Source organism: Lonchura striata, chromosome 8, assembly GCF_050655825.1.
Source record: "Lonchura striata isolate lonStrDom1 chromosome 8, ASM5065582v1, whole genome shotgun sequence".
Classification (NCBI taxonomy): Eukaryota; Metazoa; Chordata; class Aves; order Passeriformes; family Estrildidae; genus Lonchura; species Lonchura striata.
Window position 1 is genome coordinate 8,463,304 of NC_140710.1, and position 13,597 is coordinate 8,476,900.

The window sequence follows — 13,597 nt, forward strand, 5'->3', positions numbered from 1 at the left end:
GAAAGAAATGGACTGAGAATGTACATTCTGTAATAAAGAGAAATTTTTTAGAGTTTAAAATGTTAGTTCTCACACTAAACACATGGCATTCAAATCCTACACATAAGAAAGTTCAAGCAGAGAACAGCTGGACATCCTCTCTTCAGATTTTAGTGAAATTCTAGATTTTGAAAATAAAGTATTCACATTTCTCTACTTTCTTTTTTTTAAAACTATCAATCTACAAAATTTTGAAATAAAAACATGAGAATCTTGAAATGTAAATAAACTGCAGATGAACAAAAGTGAAAGATATTTCAAATAAACATTAGAAGGGGATTTTTTCACTTGACTTCAAAGTGACAGAAAGTGGTTTTGTATTAGATTGTGGCTGTTATTATGCTCTTGTTATTGCCAGCATTAATAAAATATTTGTATCCACTAAAGCTTAAGAATGTCTACCAGAGACCCATGTGCTGGGTATTTTACTGATGTTTATTTGAAATACTGTCCTTGCCTCAAAAAACTTCCAATTTACTATTGCACCCCAGAGGACAAAGAAGAGAAAGAGCTGCTTAGCACAGGAGCTGGATTATCCCAGTCCCAGGAGATACATCAAACCCCAGACCATCATCATCAGTGGCAACACAGGAGACCTGAGGTGACCCAGGCAAGATCAAAATGACACTGTGGCTTAGTGAGCAGTAGACCTGACCTGAAGAGCTTAAAGATTAAACAGAGGCAGAAATGGCTCAGAGAAGAAGAAGAAAAGAGACAGGAAAATAAGAAACTTCAGCACTGGGCTAGCAGAGCATGGCATGGTGGAAGAGCTTCCCAAAGTCATCCAGATCCAGCAGCTCCCTGTTTTTCCAGCCTGAGATTAAAACCCCAAGGACATTATTTGCAGATAGCAGAACACATGGCAGGGAGGGTGTCTGAGAAAAAAGTGCTCCAAGGGGGTTATTGTGGTGACAATAGCTGGTATATGCTTGCACAGGCAGAGAGTGACAGGACAAGGAATGGCTTCAAGCAGAAAGAGCTGCTATGATTTAGGTTTGATGCTGGGAAGAAATTCTTCGCTCAGAAGGTGGTGAGGCACTGGCACAGGTGGTTGCTTGAGGATATTGAGGGTGTCACATTCCTGCAAGTGTTCAAAGCCAGGCTGGATGGGACTTTGAGCAACCAGATTAAGAAAGTGGCATCCTTGCCCTTGGCAAGGGCTTTGGAATTATAACCTTCAAGGTATTTTCCAACACAAACCATTCTGTGATGCTATGATTAATTAGCACAGCTCAAGGAGCTACCAGCACCTCTCTAGGCCATGGTAACTAATTATATGAATGTTCTTACTGAAACTGGGAAGTATTACACCTACAAAAACTGCCTTCCCTGGGGTCTGTACCAAGGCTTCCTACTACTAGAGCAGACTGAAGCCTTTGGTACCTACCCAGGTACCTCGACCCAAGCTCTGACCCCAGCTCTTCCCTGGAAGCTAAGCTCCTTCCAGCAGTGTTCAATGGACAGGAAATCTGTTTGCTTTTACACCTCCAGCACTTCCCACTTGGCACTGTAATGTTACAGTATTGATTTCAATTAATACATTGGGCTGGGAGCTGCAGCAGAACAGATCTGCTGCAGCATGACTTTGGGCAAGGGCTTTCTGCAGTCCAAATCAGTCCTAATTTCTCCCCACAGCTCTTCTGGAGGCTCTGGGGCTGCTGGCAGCTCCTAGTGCTGCCATAGATGTCAGAGAACATCAGCTCCCATATGCTGGAGGTCATGATCATACCCTGGTATTTTCTGAGGCATACAAGGAAGAAGCTGAAGAAAGTTTTGAATTTATGCAGTCATGTTTCCCCTCTTACTCTGTAACCTCAGCTCTGCAGGTGACAAAAGAAGGTGGTTCCTCTCTCCACAGCCAAACGAGCATTCCTAGGGGAGAGCTTTTGTACAATCACACTCATCACTCAGGTTTCATCCAGCCCACACAAGCCCACAGAGGATGTGCAGAGATTCCTTCCAGCCTCCATGGGGCGTTGCCAGTGTCAATCATGGCACAAAGACTACAGCCCTCCTGTCTCCACTTTAAATTAAGTCTTTAAATATGGGCCAAATATGAAGGATTTGTAAACAGCTGCTTAGGGAAGGAAGTGCTGCAGGAGATCCATTACGCTGTAGTCTGACAGCTGATGCTGAAATATTACAAAACCCACGGGGTTTCCAGAAGGAGCTTGGCATGAAGGTGCTGAAGGAACAGTACTGGCTGCAGAAGTCGTGGCACCCCAGATAGATATGAGATAGAAATTACTGAGGATGGTGATGGCCACAGAAAGATTAGGGATCTGGGAAATACCCAGCCCAGTTAGAAGAGACCTGGGATGTGGAATAGATAGGAATACTGGATCCCAGATAAGACAAATTCTACTCCTTAATTTCTAGGGAAGTCATCTTTATAACTCGTGCAACTCAAGAGATAAACTCTTTGTGATGGATGCTGGTGATTTGGGCATTAGATTTATAATTTGTTTTACAGGACTGGGAGTCTAGAGATGTGGATTCCTGTCTCTTGACTCTGCTGTGGATTTTCTGAACAACCTTAGTGAGTTGCACAGGCCCACCTCCCAAATGTGGCAGCCTGAAGTTGAGTGCACAGATTCCTGGCCAGCCCCGAGCTGGTTGTTGGAATCCCTCCTACAACCTCCAGGGCCTGCTTTGTAAGCAGGGAAGTTGGCCCCAGTTCTGTGAGCCTCCATTTCCTAACCTGCTGCTAAGGCCCTTCAACAAGGTCCTTCCACAAGCTTGGTTTATTCATGTGCACAGGAGTAGTAAATGCAGAACAGAGGGATGGAAAAGGGAGCCAGATAAAAGAATTATCTGAAAACAGCATCGCCACATAGCAAAGTGGAGCTGGATCAAAGGGGGCAGAGGAAATTGTTGTTTCCCCCACCTCCCTCCAGTCCTTCACTCACAGCCACCCCAACAGAGACCTGATCAGAAAGAGAATGAGTTGATATTGAAAAACAGAAAAGAGACAATTTTCAGGGTTATCTGGGACTACCCCATATAAACCCATAGAAAACAGGCTCATAACTGCTTAGTGCTCACTCAGCACAAGTCATCTGATAATCTTGGGGCAGCTTACCATGTCTGGCTAGAGAGCAGCAGGCCCAAACATTTCTGAACAGCAGACTAAGTTAGATGACTAAATATGGTATTTTTTTTATGAACTTGGAGGACCCACTTTGGAGTGCTTGGCCCAGGATTGATTCCTTTTGAGACCTAGGCCTTTGATCTCACTGCTAGACAAAATAATTAAAGGAATTGAAATACAATCAAGGTTTCTTTCCAGCTAAAAAAAAAAAAAAAGAAAAAGAAAAAGAAAAGAAAAAATACTTGGATATCTTTGTTGGACTCTTCAGATAAAACATCACATGGAAAAAAATCCATGGTGTCTCTTGAGCTTATTCCATCAGCTCCTTTCTTTTAAGCTGACAAGTGAAGCTGCTTAGATCTTTTACTGGGAGGCAGAAAAATTGGAAGCATCAGGTAATGTTGGGGGGGATGGTCAACTTAAAACCAGACACTTTTTTTTCCCCACTAAGGACCATTACATAAAATGCTCTTTTCATACTGAATGCCTCAGCTGAGGACTTGAAAAGGGGTTTCTTTGAAAGGGGGTTTCTGTTTGGAAAGAGGGCTTTCTTTGTTTTTTGCACACACAGATTTTATCATTTCAGCGGTGCTTCATTTTTTCTCACTAGCCTGTTTGATGGCTTCACGTTAGTAACATATAGATGGTCTGCATCCCTCACAAAACACACAGGATAATCCAGATCTGGAGCAGAAAGGACAAGAGGTCCAAATACCAAGGCTGGGGAAGGATTTGATGGGTTCCTGCTATCTCCTGCCACCCAGTCTGAAGTCTCAGGACCAGGTCAGAAGAGCCCAGTGGCATTTTTTCTCCTCCTTAGAGAGGAACTAGAGTGGCAGAGTGGTTGAGAGGGTTTCCAATTGCTCCAAAGGTGCCAACTGGAACCTCACTATTAACTGTCCCAAATTAACCCTATTAGGAAGGAATATCTGGTAATATTACATTACCGGGGGCAGGGTGTGAGCTTTGACATACAAATATGGACGTGCTGAAATAAGCTAATTTTTAAGGTCCCTTTGAATCCAACCCATTCCATGATTCTCTGAATTTGGAGTAAAGAGCTCAGAGCAGATACGCCATAGTAATTTTAACTGCCTCTTTGGAGACCCTAGGTTCCTTAAGTAGTCTGCATCACTCATGAGGACCAAAAGAGTCACCTCTAGTTGTGTCAGCAGAAAATTTCAATGCCTAGAGAGCAAGGGCTGAGTGAAGCCTCTGCTGCTACCAACAATCAAACCCTGTCTCTGGGTTTCAGCTGTTGATCCAGTGCCTGGAAGTTTAGTGAAAAACCACTATCTTCCTAAAAGGGCACTGGCTTTGTCCTTCTCACTCAGCTTCTACCATGACAGAACTTTCTCCTCCTATACCCCCACCTCCACATTTCCCCATGCCTTTGTCTCTTGCTTTCCTTTCCTTCCTTTCATGAGGAGGTCCTGGCAAAGTAGGAAGGCAGAAGACTGGATTTCCTCATCACTGAGCCAGTTAAAATGGCTATTTTGGTGACGATCCCAGCCTTGGATATGTTGCCAGCACTGAGGCAAACCCAGTGTGACCACACAGTCAGTGAGTCCTGGGCTGGCTTTGAAACTCTTTGGAGCAAGCACATCCCACTCCTTGCAAGCGTTTTGTACAACATTCCTTAATCTTACATTTTGTTCTCTGGGAGTACATTTGTTATTAATCACTGGCTTGCACATTAATACAGTGCTTTATAACAGTTAAACCAGATATTCCATCCTAGCAACTCAAATTAATATTTGTTTGAATAATCTATTTAGGCTGATGTCTGGCCAGCAGTGTGGTCTGGCTGGAAGCACTCTGCTCTCCCAAGTGGACGTTATCATTCAGTTTGTTCCATATTTTATTCCTCTGCTCATATTTTTTTTATATTGTCCCCCCCAAATCTTCCATTCAAATTGCTTTCTCCAGCAATGGTTCCTCTAGTGTTCAGCCCATGAAGGTCAATGTACTTTTCTTCATTGCTTTGGGTACAAGTGGCTCTATTGAAACCAAACAATTTTGAGGAACTTATTTTTGTAGCTTTTTGTACTACTTAAGATTGTAGTTGAGACACATATTCTGGGTACAAAATATATACGTTGCATGAAACAAAATATGATGGTTTTGTGTATATATGCTCATCTGTATTTATTCTATCACTTTGCAGCATGGCAGTTAATTAGATGTGTGATCACACTGATGTTGTTTCAAGGACTGTATTCTGCAAGATCAAAGTCCTCCTGTATTAATAAGATTCCACCATGATCAAAATTATGTAAAACTAAAGAAGAATCAGATACTGATTTGGAATGGGTATAAATGCTCTCCTTTTTTGGAAGATTTGAAGTCTGAAGCCAACTTCCACAGGTCAAACTTATCTCTAAAAAACACAAATGAGCAGCAACTCATATCCAGTAGTAATTTCTCCACTGAATCATAGTCAGAGTCTGGGCCAAATCCTGTGTTTTGAGAAAGTACAAAGCTTTCTGGGTTAGGTTGGCCACAGACTGCCTTGGAAAACAAAATTTTCAGAACTGTTCATTTTCAGAATGTTGCATGGGTAAAAATTTGCTTTGACAACACCCCTCTGAGGTACAAGGATCAGGGTAACGTGCCCTGACTTCACACAATGCTGTGAACACAACCTGCGCAGTGGGAGTCAACTTTGCCCGGTCAGCTCTGGACCAGATCCACAGAGAATAAATGTATGGAAAGAGGTGAAAACACAATTTTTCCAGACTTCAGGATTTTTCAGAGCCTAGGACACTACATGTGCTCTGGGACATTATGGTTCCTTTCTAGCTAAGCGACTTTTCAGAAATATATTTCCAGCTACTCTGACTGCAAAAAGTGCAAATGACTGGTTCCCCATGTGTACTAAGATAAGGATTATATTGTATCATATGAAATTTTCCTGTTTTCTGTAGAACTTTTCACTGAGACTAAAAGATACCTTTTATTTTTCCAGAAGAACAAATTATTTTTTTCCAGTTACAAAACAGCCTATAAACAACAATGACCACTTTAAAAATTTCCTCCTCAACCAAGGGAATGCAAGGTGGGTTTTTTTAAGTATACTTAATTGAGATGAATGGATTCTTTCATTGAAATGTTGCATTTAAATTGATAACCAAAAAAAAGACTTCCAAGAGCAAGTTGTACAAACCATTACATCACAGAGGAGTTCCTTAATTTGAAGTCCTTCCAAAAAGAGTGAGAATCATTGCTGCTATGTATGCTTGATTCCTTGCTTGATTTTTATTAGTCAAATAGTTGTTGCTAGAAGAAGCCAGCAGAAACCAGAACAGTGATCTGCCTTTGTATTGTTTAAGGAGCTCCCTATCCAATTTCAGACAGGGATATTTATTCCTAGAGACACAGATTATAGCTGTGTATAGACTATATATATGTATCCATCATGCATATATCCACATTCACCTACAATTACATTAATCCAAGCACACACTGCACAATTGTTGCTATTTATATGTCCCTTTATGATTATAAAGTAGAAAGCATTAATACATTGCCAAGATCGTTGATCACATGGCCATCTTTTAAATAACCCACCACCATGTTCTCCCTGGTATTCCAGAGTCTGACAAGCCTTGCACTCTCCTGACTCCATAACCACCTCTCTTAGAAGCCAAATTTAGACTATAAAAGTCTTCTCCCCAAGGATGAAGAATTACCAGAGGGCCTCAGCACCCAGAGAATCATGTAAGAAATTGACCTATTCAAACTGACCATCCCACAAAAATTTCTGTGCATCCATGAAACATTCACTCAAAAATGGTAATTGCAAAACAATGGCCTGTAATTCATATACTTGGCAATATATTTTCTTCTAAAGACTAGAAAAGAGGATTAAGAGCTATAAAAGTATAGTTACAGCTGTGTCCATTTTTATATATGTAGAAAAGCTACTGTATTGTAAGACAAACTGGGAGTTTTAACCAGATATTGATGGGTTGTTGGATCACTGAACACAGAGCATCTTTATTAAAATACAACCAGATTTTACACAAAGATGACACCTTTAAACATTTGCAATCTCTTCTTATGTACAGCTGTTAGGAGGATGTAACAGATTTAGCATTCAATTCTTATGTGTAAGACCTTGTCTTTGGTCTTGAGATGAATCCAGGACAAACCTATTCTATCAGCTCACTTCTGAAACTGAAGAGTTTTCAGCTAATCTTTATAGAAATCTATTGCAATCAAATTTGCTTGGAACCCCATACTTACTTTAAAAGCTCTTTTAGTCCATGACCTCGGTGGGAAAGCAGTATGCTCCATTACTATTTTTCTTCCATATTGTTGATATTGAAAAGCAGCTGGTCCTTTATGAATATCCCACTATTTGACTCAAAGACTATTTTAGCTCCCCTTAAGGGTTTTGTAACTCCTCTTCTAACTGACACTTCCCTTGACCCCACTCCCACCCTCACCATCCACAGAAGATTTCAGAAAGGCTGGAATGGGGATCTGAAAAACAAAAGTGGGGTATGATTTTCATCCTGCATCACTAGACAGCAATTTCTAACTATTAGTGGGGCCAAAATGCACACAGTACTGACTGAGCTCATTAAAAAACCATTTCTCACTGATTTATGGAACTGAGGGGAGAAGGAGAGTTTTCCCCTGGAAAACTGACGGCCTGCTTTATGATGCTTGGGCTTGCTTTTAATAAAACTTCTGGAAAGAAGAAGCGGGACCAAATGTTTCCGGGTTTTGGTATTACCATTGAGAAGTTCCAGCGTTTCTTAAAACCTCCTTGAACACTAAGCTCTCACAGCTCCCGATTAAGTCCAAGGGAACTGGCAGCCCTTCCAGAAATGGACGCTCTAAATGTTGGCTCGTGGCAACCAGCTTCACATCCAGCCAGTTCCTGAGTCTTTATCCAGGTTTTACTCAGCCTTTACTCAATCAAAGCCCTCACTTAGCGGCAGTAAATAAGGACTTAAGCAACTGGCCCAAAGTATAGGTTCCACAGCATGCAAGGCAATTCTTATTAAGTGTGGGCGTTAGTCAGCAATAAGCCCTCCTCCACCTCTTAAACTTTTGGTGTTCCCACAAGGGAAGCTATTGAAAGCCTGTGCTTTGTAAGTTCAATTCCCTTTGCTGGCTTATAACACAGCTGCTATATATTATCTTATACATTTGACCACAAAGGTGCATTCTATAGGCAAGATTCATCCACTCCTGCCATCCCTTTTTATTCATTCACCGCTTTTCAGCATAATGTTTGGGGACCCTGTTCTCAGCCACTTGTACACTTCAGCACTTGAAACACACCAAGAGGGACAATCGCTTGACTGATATCTCCATCTCAGTATCTATACCCGTCTCTCTGTTTCTCTAGCTTTCTACCCAAGCCATTGTGTGCACCAATTGTGCTATTATAAAGCAGAGTGTTGGGCTGTTTTGTGACGATGAAGAACCATGCAATCACAAGCTTTATTGCATACCATCCCATCCAGTGACCCCTGTTCTTATCATGAGAGCCCATTCAAGGGGAAATTACACCAGACTTCAACGGGGAAAGTGTCCCTCTGTTTCCAGGCTATTCAGGACAAAAGGTGAGAACCACAGAACAAGCCTCTTCTGCTTTAATTGTGAAATGTTTCGAGCAATTGGGGGGGGGTGGGGGGGGGTGGGAGGTGGGAAGGGGGGCTAAGGGGGATGGAGAAAGAGAGAAGGGGGGGAAAAAAAAAGAAAAACTCTATTGAGATCAGGTGGTCCCATTTCCCAGAGATAAACAAGTTCAATAATATACTGGTCAACAGAGTTACCCCATCCTCAACAGGCTTTTGTTTTTTAAAAAAGGACTAAAATAACCACTTTGAAATGTTAAACCAAGGCATGGCATTTTAATATGAAAATGGAGGCCTAGTATATTTTTGGTCCCTCTGACAACGATTGCCCTCAATTAGCTCACTTATACTCAGCAAATTGGTTGCTGCAAGGGGTTTGTGATCATAAAAATAATCATACATGGCAAGTTCCTTTCAAACCTGAGGGGTTTTTTGCTGTTGTTGGGGGTTTTTCTCTGCTTTTTGCTTATTGCCATAGTAACGACAAGTGCATATTTTGACTTGCTTCCAAAATAATATTCAAGAATGTTCTTTTTGTCCATTTTAAGAGGAATCATTATGAATATTTGAATTATATTTTCCAATTAGGTGAACTGAAGTGTTTTCCAGCAACTCTGTTTTTTCCCCTCGTTTACAGAAAATGGGAATTTTTTATTACACCAAGGATTTTCAAGACAATAACTACAGAGACCATTTTCCAGTGTTGTTTGTAATATCTAATTTAGTGCTAATTTTTAATGGACAGGGTTCCATGGGGATTTATTTGCAAATTTCATCAACTTGAGTTCCTGCTTCATTTGCTGAAATGCAGTACTTGGAATTGACCCAGTGAGCAAGAACACACTTGTTCTTTTTAAAACATTGCTGTATACTACAATAAACAGTGACTGGTTATCAAGAATAAAATGCTTGATTATCTACAGATTTGGAGCACACAATTTTTGACTTGGATGAGCTGTTGATTTATATTCACCACTGAAACAGCTTAAACAAACACACACATTTTATTTTAAGCCTTATGTTTTTTCAGAAGCCAATAGGATGTGCTTAGCTCAGAACAAAAGCAATTTTATTTTTTCATATTTGCCCTGGTAAAACACTCTTCAGCCTGGATCCTGAGTGGATGAAAGCCAACCCAACTTGCTAAACCCAGAGTTTCAAACCCCCCCCTTTACAGCAAAATGTCTGTCACTTGAAAAGGAATCCAAAGCACTCAAATCTTTAAGGGATTGCTTAAGAAGGGTTTGATAATGCTCCTGTCTCTGGACTCATCTCCAAAATATATGATCTTGAGGTTTTCCTAGCAACAGCAATAGCTATTTCATGTGAACTTCATGAACATACAAAAGAAGGAAGCACTTTTAAACCCAGGAGCTCATTTTAGCAGAGCATGCTTCAGGTGGTGCTGTTGTAGACACCTAGGACTTGTTCTCAATGGAAACCAACATCTGCAAACTCTCCAAGGTGTAAATATTAGGGCTTATTGCAAAATCAAGCTGTACTCTCCACCTCTAAAAGCATAAACACAGTTAACCTGCTGAATGCTTCTGCACAGGGATGGAAATAGCCTCACACATTGAACTCATACCAGACCCATTTCCAAAAGGGACTGTAGGTGGAAAACCTCCTGAAGCTCCAAAGAGTCACTCAGGGCCACTCAAGTTCCTTTCCAGTCCTGGCCTCAATACAGGACTGAGTCAGTCTCAAGAGCCCCTGGATCTCTGAAAAGCCATATATACTCATCCTTGCTCATGTCTTGTAGAAGCACCTTGTCCCAAGAAACCTCTAAGATGAAACACAGCAGAAATATCCAAAGCATAAAGCATTATTTGTGTGGCACTGGGGAAAGGAGCAGGAATGGAGGGGGAGATGCAGTGGAAGGGAGTTTTTACAATGCCAAAGTATGATGGGCTCTTTGCAAACAAAGGTGAATGCTTGGGTCTGCCAAGTTTCTCCAGTCTCAGACTATGGTGGATTAGACCCACAGGCTCTTTTTTGATTTTTTTTGTAGAGTTTCTGGCTAAGCAGGCAAAGTCAAACACTGTGCTATATCCATCCTCACTTTCATTACACCATGAAACAAGCAATTAAAAAAAAGAAACCAACAAACTGTTCAAACATGTTTGATCAGAAAGCACTTAAGCAACACAGAAGGAATCCACAGCTTTTGATATTACATTAATTCACTAATATCTTAATCCTTTACCAGTGACAGACTACACATTTAAATCCCTAATGGGACCTGGTTTCCAAATTACATTATTTAATGTTTATTCAGTGAATAATCCAAATAGTATTTAACACCACTGAAGAAAAAACACACACACCCCCTGGGTGGATTGTCTGCTTTTCCTTTGCTTCGTAATTACCCAACCAAGGGCCCTATTAAATAACTCCATTTTTTATGGTCTTAAAGTGAAATGAACCCTCTATTTGAACATTGCAGAAGAAACACTTCAGGCACACATGCACACTGTAAAATCTAGCTCCACATCAAAAACTTTCCACTGATCAAGATTGTTTTGATCCATTAGAGGACTTTCTAGCCAGACATACTTAATACTAAAGGGTCTGATCTGGGCTCCATTCTGGAAAGAGAACAAAAGCAAGCACCAAGGGAGCATGAAAAAAAATAGTAATGGCTTGTCAATTAAATCTCCATGTGTCAAAGAGGGGAAGTTAATTACCTGTAAGTTTATAATATAATTAAGACACTTCCAGTGGGATTTGTGCCACCCAGCTGTGGACACAACTGGCAGGGCTGTAATTACCCAAGCTCCTTTATTACCCAGCAGAAAGGCTCTTTCCCTTCTCTGTGGTGGGAGCTGAGGCATCCTCAGGGGTAGGGGAGGTCTCTGAGTGGTGGAGCTGGTGTTGGGCAGCATGAAAACAAGCCATGTTGTGCTGTCACAGCATGTCCTGATGCTTCCTTGCCTGATCCCCATGCTGCTTTCCCCCAAGTCTTGCCCAATGGTGTCCCACTCCTGTGAACCCATACAGATGGACTATCCAATTCAGTCCCTTAGGAAAGTCAATCCCTTGATCAGCAGAATTCACTAATTTCCCTGGATAAAGGTGCTTGGTTCCTCTAATGAACAGATCACAAATCCTGCACTGCCAAAGATGAGCCATTCTGCAGAGACAATACTCCTCAAGCAGAGGAACTCAACCCAGACATACACCTGCAGCAACAGATGCTCCAGTTGTGGTACCCATATTTCCATGCCTCTGTCAAACCTGTTTTAAATAAAGGCCAGGCTTTTTGCTGCTTCTGTCAAACGTCTCTAATGGAAACTTTCAACCTTTGCTATAGAAATCAATTCAAGTATTCCCACCGGTTGTGAGTTAAAAAGTGTGTGTGGAAGTGAAGACACAAAGGAAAAGTGGCTTTGCCCCTTTGGAGCAAAGAATTTGGGAATTCATTTGTAAGAGTAATAAAACCAAGGCTTTTCAAAGAGATTTCCCTGGCCAAGATCTGCATGGTATTTATCACAAAGAACCAATGGTGGCCATTCCAGCATTTAACTGTTTTCATTCACACAGTTTAAAAAATAGCCAGTGCAATTCCATAGCCTCATGATTTGACATCAGAGCTCCTAGTAAGTTGTCAACACTTCCATTAAAGAGCCCTGCTTGGGGAGCTGGACATGCCAACAGCTTGGAGAGCATTTGCCTTGCAATAGGAGGCAGATGTTACTGCAGGTTTGGATGTAAACAGAAAGATTCAGGGATGCACGGACAGCCAGCCAGCCAGCTCCCAGTAAACCATCAGTTTCAGCTGAGTGGGAAGTTCTGTATTATCTCCTGTTGTCCCGATGACACCTAACCTCTCCTAAAAGAGATGGTGTTCAATACAGGCTGTCCTGGTGTCATCCTAAATGCACTGCCAAGTGACTGGGCTGCTCCTCCCCTGTTTGTCCACAGCCAGGCTGGGAATGAGGGGTCAGTGGAAGACTGCCCAACCCAATCCAAGCACAGGAGCTTCTGGAGAGATGCTGATTTAAAGACTGTAAGTGCACAGACCTCAGAGTGTGCAAAGCCCTTGGTCTCAGCATGAGACATTCAACTTTTCTGCCTCAATAATACAAGGAGATTTTGTTCCCAGCATTAGTGTTCATGTTTTTATGGTGTGGTTGGCTGAAAGAATTAGAGGTCCTTTCTACAGACCAAGGCAAGCATCCCCAATATTTATATTTTTGAGAGGGCTTAGGTGGTATTTTTTTTTGACTGTTGAATATAGTTTATGTTACTGGCAGCAAAGAAAAGAAGAAATAGCACCTGATTCTTTTCCTTGTGGAACAGGGAACCTCAGTTATTAATGAGATATATGAGGTGACTCTCACACAAGCCTTACTGTAACAAAGCTCCTCATAATCACTGGTGGATTTCATCCTACCTTTATATAAGGTTGTGCATATTTATCCTTACTAGACCAAGAGGGAGCTCCAGAAATAATGAAGTAACTCCCCAAGGGTGTTCCCAGTGGTGCTGGGAACCTGCCTACATCCCATTCATCCCAGTCCAACCCACTCCTTAGGCAGCATGGTGTTTTGGGGCGTGATGCTGGGAGCCAGCACAGGGCTGCATGGACATTGCAAAAGGAAAAGAGAAGTCAAAACGTGCAGCACAGTCTGAGATCTAAATTCACTGGCAGGGTCAGGGAGCTATTTTACTTCCTACTACTGTGAACTCCAGGAATGGAATCAATTAGTATTAGTTTAAAACATCATCTGTTTCAGTTTAACAGAAAGCTTCTGTTCAATGAAATACAGGGTTGGTAAATGAGAAATAAAAGTTGGTCTGATTTTAGTAACTCCTAAGGTACTCTGTTAGGTGTGGCAAAGAGGTGAATCATACAAATGCCACAAGT

At 41.5% G+C, this 13,597-nt stretch overlaps 1 protein-coding gene across 1 annotated transcript in view; it reads right to left on the minus strand.

Moving 5' to 3' along the window:
• The window catches only part of FOXD2 (forkhead box D2), a 279,469-nt gene that overhangs the window by 114,381 nt on the left and 151,491 nt on the right, over nucleotides 1–13,597 (minus strand).